Source organism: Desmodus rotundus, chromosome 5, assembly GCF_022682495.2.
Source record: "Desmodus rotundus isolate HL8 chromosome 5, HLdesRot8A.1, whole genome shotgun sequence".
Lineage (NCBI taxonomy): Eukaryota > Metazoa > Chordata > Mammalia > Chiroptera > Phyllostomidae > Desmodus > Desmodus rotundus.
The window spans coordinates 75,327,529-75,337,526 of NC_071391.1; the positions used below are offsets into that span (position 1 = coordinate 75,327,529).

General features: G+C 36.1%; 1 pseudogene; it reads right to left on the bottom strand.

Annotated features, from left to right (window-relative positions):
• Positions 1-7,829: 7,829 nt before the first annotated feature.
• LOC112314272 (mitochondrial-processing peptidase subunit beta pseudogene) lies at positions 7,830-9,494 on the bottom strand (annotated as a pseudogene).
• Positions 9,495-9,998: the final 504 nt, after the last annotated feature.

The window sequence follows — 9,998 nt, forward strand, 5'->3', positions numbered from 1 at the left end:
GCTCCATAATTAGAATTTATTGGGTGACAGCTGCATGTTAAGCATGTGCAATGTTTTATATGTTACAGTTGTATATAAACAAACTATCATAGATATACCAGTGGTAAGTGGGCCATTTTCACTTTTTTCCTTCTGTCAAACTTCTTATGCATCTTTGGACCGAAGTTTTCATATACAGCATTGCTAATTTGAGACAAACACTTAAAGGGTAGGACTTTTTCAGATATTGCTGGAATTGCAGTCCATTGGCATTCAATGTGGTCCAACTGCTGACTGCTAAGTTGAGTGACTTAATATTTTCTTGCTTATTTACATTTCACTGATGATGATATTTCAGAATTAGAGGTACAACAACACATAATTTAGTATGTCAAAGATATACAACAGATAATTATAGTTTAAGGGCTTTAGATTAATACACACATATATATGCATATAAATATGTGTATGTATATGCTTACATATATATGTGTATGTATGTATATGAAGACACATACAGTTCATTCCAGGTGTTACATAAGTCACTAAATATTAAAGTGTTACTGATTGTTTAGGTTTTCTTTCACTTAAAATATGTCTTCATGCCTGACATGTGTTATATATAACTCTTTTGTCAGGTTATTCATCATGAAGATGAGTAATACATATAAATCAGCAGCAATACACATTTTTTAAAGGCACAAATGAGAATTGATTGAAATGTTTAAAATACAATGTTTTGAATCAGAAATATCTGATTCAAATGACAGTATACTTCAAGGAAGAGGTAATGCCAAAATTTTGATGGGTAGGAAGAAATAATGCAAGAAATTATCTCACCCCTTCCTCCAAGACTAATGTATAAAAAACTTCGGCCACGGTTACAAACAGAAGCCACTGTAACAACCTACCCAATTTCCTGAAACAATTTCCCTCTACAAATAAGATCTCACCCCACTGACCCTATTATGGGGAAAGGAAAAGAAAAAGTCAAGTATATTTATTCCAGGCAGCTAGGATGTAGACATCCAGAAAACACACTTAACAGATATCCTTCCCCAGAGAATGCAGACCTAGTGTCTCTAGCTCTCTACGTTTCATTCTTCTCTCTCCCTTCCTCTCTTCCTTTTTCCTGCTCTTCCTCTGTCTCTTTTTCTCCCCATCATGAGTGTGTGTGTGTGTGTGTGTGTGTGTCTACAGATGACTATTTCCTGCATGACATGTATCTGGCAATGATTATCAATCATTGCTTTAAATAAACTCTGAGGACATATAATCTGAACAACCATCACACAAATTCCCATGTTTCTGTGCCCATTCATGAACTGACAAACTGGAGAAGGAAAGAAAGAAGAGAGAAAAAGAGAACAAGGAGAAGGAAGGAAAGAAAAAGAGAGGGAGGGTGGGAGGCGGTGTTGGGGAAAAAGAGAGCGAGAAAAGAGAGTTGAGAGAAGGGGAAGGGTCAAGTCAAGGAAAATGTACAAAGTACCCATGGACAAAGACAACGGGAGGAAGGATTGGATGTGGGAGATGGGGGCCTTGTAAGTCAGGGGAGAGTAATGGGGGAAAAAAGGGGACAATTATAACTGAACAACAATAAAAATAATTAAAAAGATAAAAACATATAGCTGGAACCATACACACATAAATAGGAAACACTAACAAAAAAAGAATCCAAATCATGACCAACATGTGTGTAATGTGTGTATTGTTATGTGGTCTCTGTATCTAGTACATCTTTTTCATACTCAGCTAAGATCTAAACTCGTGGTTTAGAGATTATATCACATGCTGTTGAAACCCTAACTAACAAGTGACATTTCAGTAGAAGGTCCTGTTTAATAAAACTAGTTAGAAGTACCAGTTAGCGGCTAACTTACTTCAATAAATATTTTCTGCAACAGAGGCTCAGGGAAATGAGAGAATTTAACCATGTTCTTGAATATATTACTTACCTCTCTGCTTAGAAAACTCAGATCCTCTTCGGCACACCACACGTTTATTTATTGGAATAAACATATAATTTTCAATTAGAATGTTAGTAGAATATAATGTTCTTGTTGTTGCATATGATATTTTTTCCTGATTTTAAAATTATTTTCAAAATGGCTATATGTTGGTGAGGTTGAGAATATTGGCTTTGGGGTCAAAATGATCTGTGGATATTATTTGTCATATGATCTTCAGGAAATTTCTCAAGACGCTACACTTCACATTTCTCATTTGTAAAACAGAGATAGTAATTGTACAATGCATAACACATTGGGTTGTTATAAGGATTACTACTACTTAAGCTAGCATCATTTAACTGAGCAATTATGATAGATTGGGAAGGTTTTATTGGTTAGGTTGTTTTTTGAGCATGCCTATGTTTCAACTTAACAATTAAAACAAGGTGATTCTTAACTAAAATAAAACTGAAACATTACTTGCATGGGTAATGTGGAGAGTAAAATGGAAATTAATTACCCAGAGGACATTATGACTCCAATAACTGACATATTTTTTATAATGCTGTTCTTAAAAAAGATTATGTTTATTTTTAAAGAGGGGAAGGGAGTGAGAAAGAAGGGAGAGAAATATCAATGTGTGGTTGCCTCTTGTGCACCCCTTGCTGAGGACCTGGCCTGCAACCCAGAAATGTGCCCTGACTGGGAACTGAACAGGTGACCTGTTGGTTTGCAGGCTGGCACTCAATCCACTGAGCCACTCTGGCCAGGGCTAACAACTGACATTTTTGTTTCCATATTCCTATTCTTCATTATCACCTAGTTTCACCCTCTGTTAGAGCTGATATCATATTGAAGGGTAGAGCTTGAGTGGGGAGCTGGCTTAGTAGGTGATTTTCTGCTCCGGCAGTGGGTGAGTGTTAAGGTAGAGGTCAGGTATGAGAGCAATTGGACAAATGTTTGTGAGATCAGATCAAGGAAGGATGGCATTACTATAGGGCACAAACCCAAAGAAACAAAACAGAAAGTAAAACATCAGGAAATTAATTGAACCTGAAAGCAGAAATAACAAGATGGTTAAGAATCCAGATATGCTGCAGGGTTGTATGCTACTTGGCAACTTAGGTCACAATAACCAGGGATTGGTATGGAAAAGGGTGTTTGTTTGTTTTTAATCAAGACTGCCAACTACCCAAGGCTGCAAGTTACTTATCTGCTTTCTGCTTGGAAGAAAATCTAGTTTACAGAGCAGCAATGTCCCTGCTAAAACCTGACATGGAGCTGTCATAGTATAATGTTGTGTAATGCTCAATAAATCCGGACACTCCTGCTCAGAGCTTCAGTGTCACTGGTAGATGAAACAAGAAGAAATGGGTGAGTAGGGTGTTTAGTGATGTCCTCCCTTTCCTGATTTTGAAAAAAAAATAATGCTTTGAAAATCACTTTCCATTGTGTTATTGTATATTCCTATTCTAGCCATTCAGCATGGGACTGAAGTCAGATATCGAATGTTCTCCTCTACATAGGTCTGCTAAACTGAGCTAAGAAAGAGAATATGAGCACATCAGAGAGGAGACTAAACTAGATATCTTCTGTAAGAGTTCAAGGATACATATTTAATGCAGCTTTTACATCTGCTCTTCAGACTCATGCACAAAGCCAACCTCACATGAGTTAAACATTTTACATATAAAATATCTAACATCATTTCCTCTCATGATTTTTCTTGCTCCTTATTTTACCTCTCCCATGTTCTCTCTCTTAATTATTAGAACTACCAACTATTCCATAATATCACAAACCTGGACATTATCTTGGATTATTTTTTTCAGTTTCATGCTAAATCTTGTCAATTTTAAGATTGAAGTTTTCACATTTATCTTCATCAGTGAATACCCCGCCTTAGGGCTCTGGTTCAGTCTGGGTTTTTTTTTCATGTGTGTGTGTGTGTGTGTGTATTTTTTTTTTTTTTGAATATTGCTCTTGACTCCTCAAGAGTTCTACTTCCTAGTAGAACTCTTTTTCTTTCACCTCTTAACCTTTTGTTAGTGGAATTCTTGAATAACAAATCACTTATGAAATCCCATACTAAAACTATTCAATCCTCAACACTTCACAATACCTCCAGGTTAAAGCCCAAATTCATTAATATGATTCCAGTCAATTACATAACATTTTTAAAGCACATTGTACTTCACTCTGTAACAGCTGCATATTCCACATTGAATACTCATCCACTTTTTGCCTGATGACTCAAATTGTTCTTCCAAGACTTTTAAGTATAATCTACTTAATTCTTCCATCTCAAAGTTGATTACTTCCTTCATTAGGTTGTCACTATATTTTGTAGGTAGTTTCTAATTTGGAATCACTATACTCTGTTACAATCATTTGTTTATGTATGTCTCCCTTATTAAACTATAAGTGAATGATTTGAGAGTAGAAACCATGACTTTAAATGGTGAACATTTTTTAAAACTGTTTTTGATATAGAGCTTGCCATATAGTAGGTTATTGATGATATATAAAGAATGTTAAAAGGTATAATTCTAGATTTATTTGCTTCTACCATTAAAGACACTTATATCACCAAACATATATTATCTTATTGACTCTGTGCTCTACCAACTGTACTACATATAAATTTATTTGTTTCAAATGAATAAAGATATTTCTCAAATATCCAAATTAATATTAACAGTTCAGAGTACTTACTTCATGGCATATATATAAATCTGTGTATGTTTTTGTGCCTATTCTGAAATAAAAGTCTTTCAATTCATATAAAAAATACCAGAATTTTTTAAAACTTTCACAGTCATCAAAACCAAGAAAAATCTTAAAAACTACCACAGCCAAGTGGAGCCTTAGTTGGCATGACAACTAAATTCCAGGTGGGGCCCTGGAATGTATCCTGGAACAGAAAGGGCATTAATTAAAACATAAAATAAATGTTCATAAACTATGAGCTTCATCTAATAAGATTATATTGATACTAGTTCATTAATTTTAACAAAAACACTACACTATGCAAGGTGTTAATAAAGAGAAACTGGGTGTGGGGTATATAAGAAGTCTTAGTAGGTTTGCAACTTTTCTTTTAATATAAAAATGTTCTAAAAGGACATTTTGACAATGTTAATTCTTCTAATCCATGAACACAGTTTATACTTCCATTTATTTGTGTCTTCCTTAATATCTTTCTTCAGTGTTGTGTAGTTTTCTGAGTGTAGGTCTTTTACATCCTTGGTTAGGTTTATTCCTAGGTACTTTATTTTTCTTGTTGCTATAGTAAATGAGATTTTTTTTCCTGATTTCTCTTTCTGATGTTTTGTTGTTGGTGTACAAAAATGCCTTCAATTTCTGAATATTGACTTTGTATCCCTCTGTTTTGCCAAATTCACTTATTTGGTTGAGTAGTTTTTTGGTGGAGTCTATAGGGTTTTCTTTATACACTACCAAGTCATCTGCAAACAATGAGTTTTACTTCCTCCTTACCAATTTGGATGCCTTTTATTTCTTCTTCTTGTCTGATCTCTGTGGCTGGAACTTCCAACACTATGTTGAATAGAAGTGGTTAGAACCAACATCCTTGTCTTGTTCCTGATCTTAGTGGGAAAGCTTTTAGTTTTTTCCCATTGAGTATGAATGATGTTGGCTGTATGTTTCCCATATATGGCCTTTATTATATTGAGGTATGCTCCCTGTACTCCCACTTGGCTGAGTGTTTTTATCATAAATGGGTGTTGTAACTTATCAAATGCTCTTTCCACATCTATTGATATGATCAAGTGATATTTGTCTTTCCTTTTATTCGATGTATTATGTTTATTGATTTACGAATGTTGTACCATCTTTGAATCCCTGGGATGACTCTGACTTGGTCATGGTGTATGATCTTTTTAATGTATTGCTGGATGTAGTTTGCCAATATTTTGCTGAGGATTTTAGCATCTATGTTCATCAGTGATATTGGCTTGTAGTTTCCTTTCTTTGTTGTGTGTTTATCTGGCTTTGGGATTAGGATGATGGTGGCCTCATAAAAAGAGTTTGGGAGTCTTCCCTCTTCTTGATTTTTTTGGAAAAGTCTCCCTACTCCACTCCAGAAAGACAAACAATCCAATTAAAAAATGGGCAAAGGACCTGAAGAGGTACTTCTCCAGGGAGGACATAGAGAGGGCCAAGAGACATATGAAAGAATACCCATGATCACTAACCATGTTCATTTAATTGTTAAATTAAAACAACAATGTGATACCACTTCACACCGGTCAGAATGGCCATCATAAACAAATCAACAAATGTTAGCCAGTTTGTGGAGAAAAGGGAATCCCAGTACACTGTTGGTGGGAATGCAGATTGATATGGCCACTGTGGGAAAAAGTATGGAATATCCTCAAAAAAAAAATTGAACTACTTCTTGGCCCACATTTCCACTGCTGGGATTATACCCTAACAACCCTGAAACACCAATCCAAAAGCAACTATGCTCTCCAATGCTCATAGCAGCATAATTTACAATAGCCAAGTGCTGGAAGAAACCTAAGTGCCCATCAGTAAATGAGTGTACCAGAAAACTGTGGTACCTTTGCAGAATGGAATTCTGAACAGCAGAAAGAAAGAAAGAAGGAGCTCCTATACTTCCTGACATCATGGATGGAACTGGAGAACATTATGCTAAGTGAATTAAGCCAGGTGGTTAGACAAATACCTTATGATCTCACTTGTAAGTGGAAGCTAATCAACAAAACAAAAAGGAAGCAGGGAAGAAAAAAATACAAAAACAAACCAAAAAGCAAGCAAAATATAACCAGAAACATTGAAATAAAGAAAAAAATTACAGTGACCAGATGGGCAGGAGTAGGGGCATAACAGAGGAAAGGTCATCAAGGAATAGGTTAAAGGACCTATGAATAAACCACGGCGGGGGGGGCTTTGGATTGAGGGTGGAAGGTGACAGTTGGTGGGGTGGGGGAGAGCGGTGAGAGGAAAATGGAGACATTGCTACTTGAACAACAATAAAAATAATAATAATAATAAATAAATTTTTAAAAAAATATTCTCAAAGGAAAGTCTATCAGCCCTTGTTGATGTGGCTCAATGAATTGAGTGCCAGCCTTTGAAGCAAAGGGTCACTGATTCCATTCCCAGTCAGGACACATGCCTGGGTTGTAGGCCAGGTCTGCAGCAAAGGGCATGCCAAGAGGCAACCACACACTGATGTGTTTCACCATCTTTCTCTCCTTCCCTTCCATTCTTTCTAAAAATACGTAAATAAAATCTTTAAAAGGAAAGTCTGTCAATTCTTTTAAAATGAAAGTGAAATAAATACTTTTCAGAAAAAAAAATTGATAGAATTAATTGTCAGCAGACTGTAACAAGGACATGAAAATTTCATTAGGCATAGGGATTATGATACCAGACAGACATTTGGATCTACACAAAGAATAAAGGTTTCACGAAATGGTTAAAATTGAGGTAAATATAGATGAAATTTTCCCCATCCCTAATTACTCTAAATGACAGTTAATTGTTTAAATTGTAATAATAACAAAAAAAATTTGTTCATTCAATTGTTTGTTTTATCCTTACCTGATTACATGCTTACTGACTTTAGAAAGAGGGGAAGGGAGGGAGAGAGAGAAGGAAAGAAACACCGATGTGAAAGAGAAACATCATCATTCATCGGTCTCCTCTTCTACATACTCCAACCAGGAATTGAACCCACAATCTAGGCACATGCTCTGACAGGTAATCTAACCCATGTCCTTTTGGTTTATGGGATGGCACTCCAAGCAACTGAGCCACATCAGCTGGGGCAAGATATTTTTTTTTGTTATATGTGCATTTTTATAATAAAACTGAAAATACTTTACAAATTTTCATTCTTAAAATAATACTTGTGATGATTTGAGAGTATGTCGTTCCAACATAATTTCTTGGAGATGTGCCATGCACTGGGGTAGTCTTATCCTTTGAAACTTTGACACAGTGTTTCATTCAAATTTTCAAGTATGTATGTTCATTTAAATTTTTTTTCTGTAGGGATTAATAGCTTAAAATTTGCTAGTCTCTGATAGTTTTACAAATATATACATTCAAAATACTTTTATTAGGAGCATTTTAATCATGAAGCCAGCACATGTTACTGTGAATCTGGTTAAAATCTGGTAGTTGCTCAATGGGACCAACAGCAGCAATAGCTGGACTCTTATCATAAATATATTTGGTATACACTTCTCGAATTGTCTCAGCATTCACAGCATCAACTCTTGCTTCAAGCTCAGGGATGGGAATTCTTCTGTTATAGCATAACATTTGCCTGCTGATATCCTCACAAATTGGAGTGGAACCATCTAGTTGCAACAGCATGTTTGTTTTCAGAAGGTTTTTGGCTCGTGCAACTTCACTTTCAGTGACACTTGTACAGAGTCGTATCCATTCTTTCTGAACAACATGTAGCATGTCTGCAATAGTGGCTGGTTCACAAACCATATAGATTCCCCATAATCCTGTATCTGTGTAGGAAGTGTTGAAAGACTGGAAACTATGGCAGAGGTTGCAGTGACAGGTGAGCTGGGCCAGCTTGCTAGATAAATTCATTCCTCCTCCAAAAGAGTGATCCCAGTTGCCTATCAGTGTGTTTGCAACCATGAGACAGATACTATCTGGATGTGCCCAACCAACAGCTTCAACAGCTATTGCAAGGTGTGCCAAAGGCATCTTGTCATCTCTCACTCGAATCTCACTTCCTGTGAATTTGCAGGGAGGTAGAGCTGGTATTTCTCCTTTGTGTGTGGACAGAGAGTTACCAAAATGAAACTTTGCTAACTCAAGCAGTTCATCATGGGAAACTCCTCCAGCAGCAGCAAGTACAATCCTTGGCCCCTTATAATCTGTGGTTATATAATCTACTAAATCTTTACGATTTATAGATTTGATATTTTCAGTTGGTCCCAAAATTGTCCGTCCAAGTGCAATATTTTGATAAGCTGTGGCATGAAGATAATCAAAAACAACTTCTTGTAAATTGGTTTCAACTTCCTGCATCTCTCTAAGGATTACTCCATGTTCACGTTCGATCTCTGCTTCTCCCAGTGTGCTATTTTGTATTATATCAGCAAGAATTTCTACAGCTCTTGGCAAATCTTTAGAAAATGCTTTGGCATAATATACAGTCTGCTCTCTGGAGGTATAGGCATTGAGATGAGCACCCATGTTTTCAATCTCGAGTTCCAAATCTAATTGAGATCTCTTTTTGGTGCCCTTGAAAGCCATATGCTCCAGAAAGTGAGCTGTTCCATTATTCTTCTCATTTTCATATCGACTTCCAGCATCAATCCACAGCCCAACTGTGCATGTTGAGAGCCCAGAATCTTCAGAGGCCACCCTGAGACCATTCTCCAAACGTGTTACTCGTGTTTCAGGAACATTCAGAACAACTTGTGTAGCAGCCTGTGTACTTCTCAATCTGTTCCCTCCAAAATATGACGACCGTCCAGCAGCACCTCCGAGTAGGAGCCGCGCCACTGAAAACGCCACTCTAGCTGCTGCCGCGGCCACCATCTCTGCTGTGCACTGGTCAAGATATTTTTAATGTATGTAAAAGTAAATGGTGCGACAGCAAAACAAAAACAAGAGGAGAATAAAACAGAAAATATAAATTTTTTGTATTGTGAATAAGGTAGTAAATATTTTTTAAAGATAAGTAGTAGTAAACTAAAGATACATATTGTAAAACTTATGGCAACAACTGAAATGGGTGTGTGTGTGTGTGTGTGTGTGTGTGTGTGTATGAAATGGTATAACTAACAAGCCAATAGTGGAGACAAGTGGAACCATTAAACAAAATTAATTCAAAATGAAACAGAATAAAAATATTGAAAAGTACAAAGAAGACATAGAACAAATAGAAATGACTAGAAAAATGGTAAGTGTATATCCAAACATATTAACAAGGTTTAAAACATCTCAATTAAGAATCAGAGATTATTAGATTGGGGAAAAAACTATGAAGCTACTTTATACCTCCTATAATTAACCATTTTTAAATATACAGACATAAAGAAG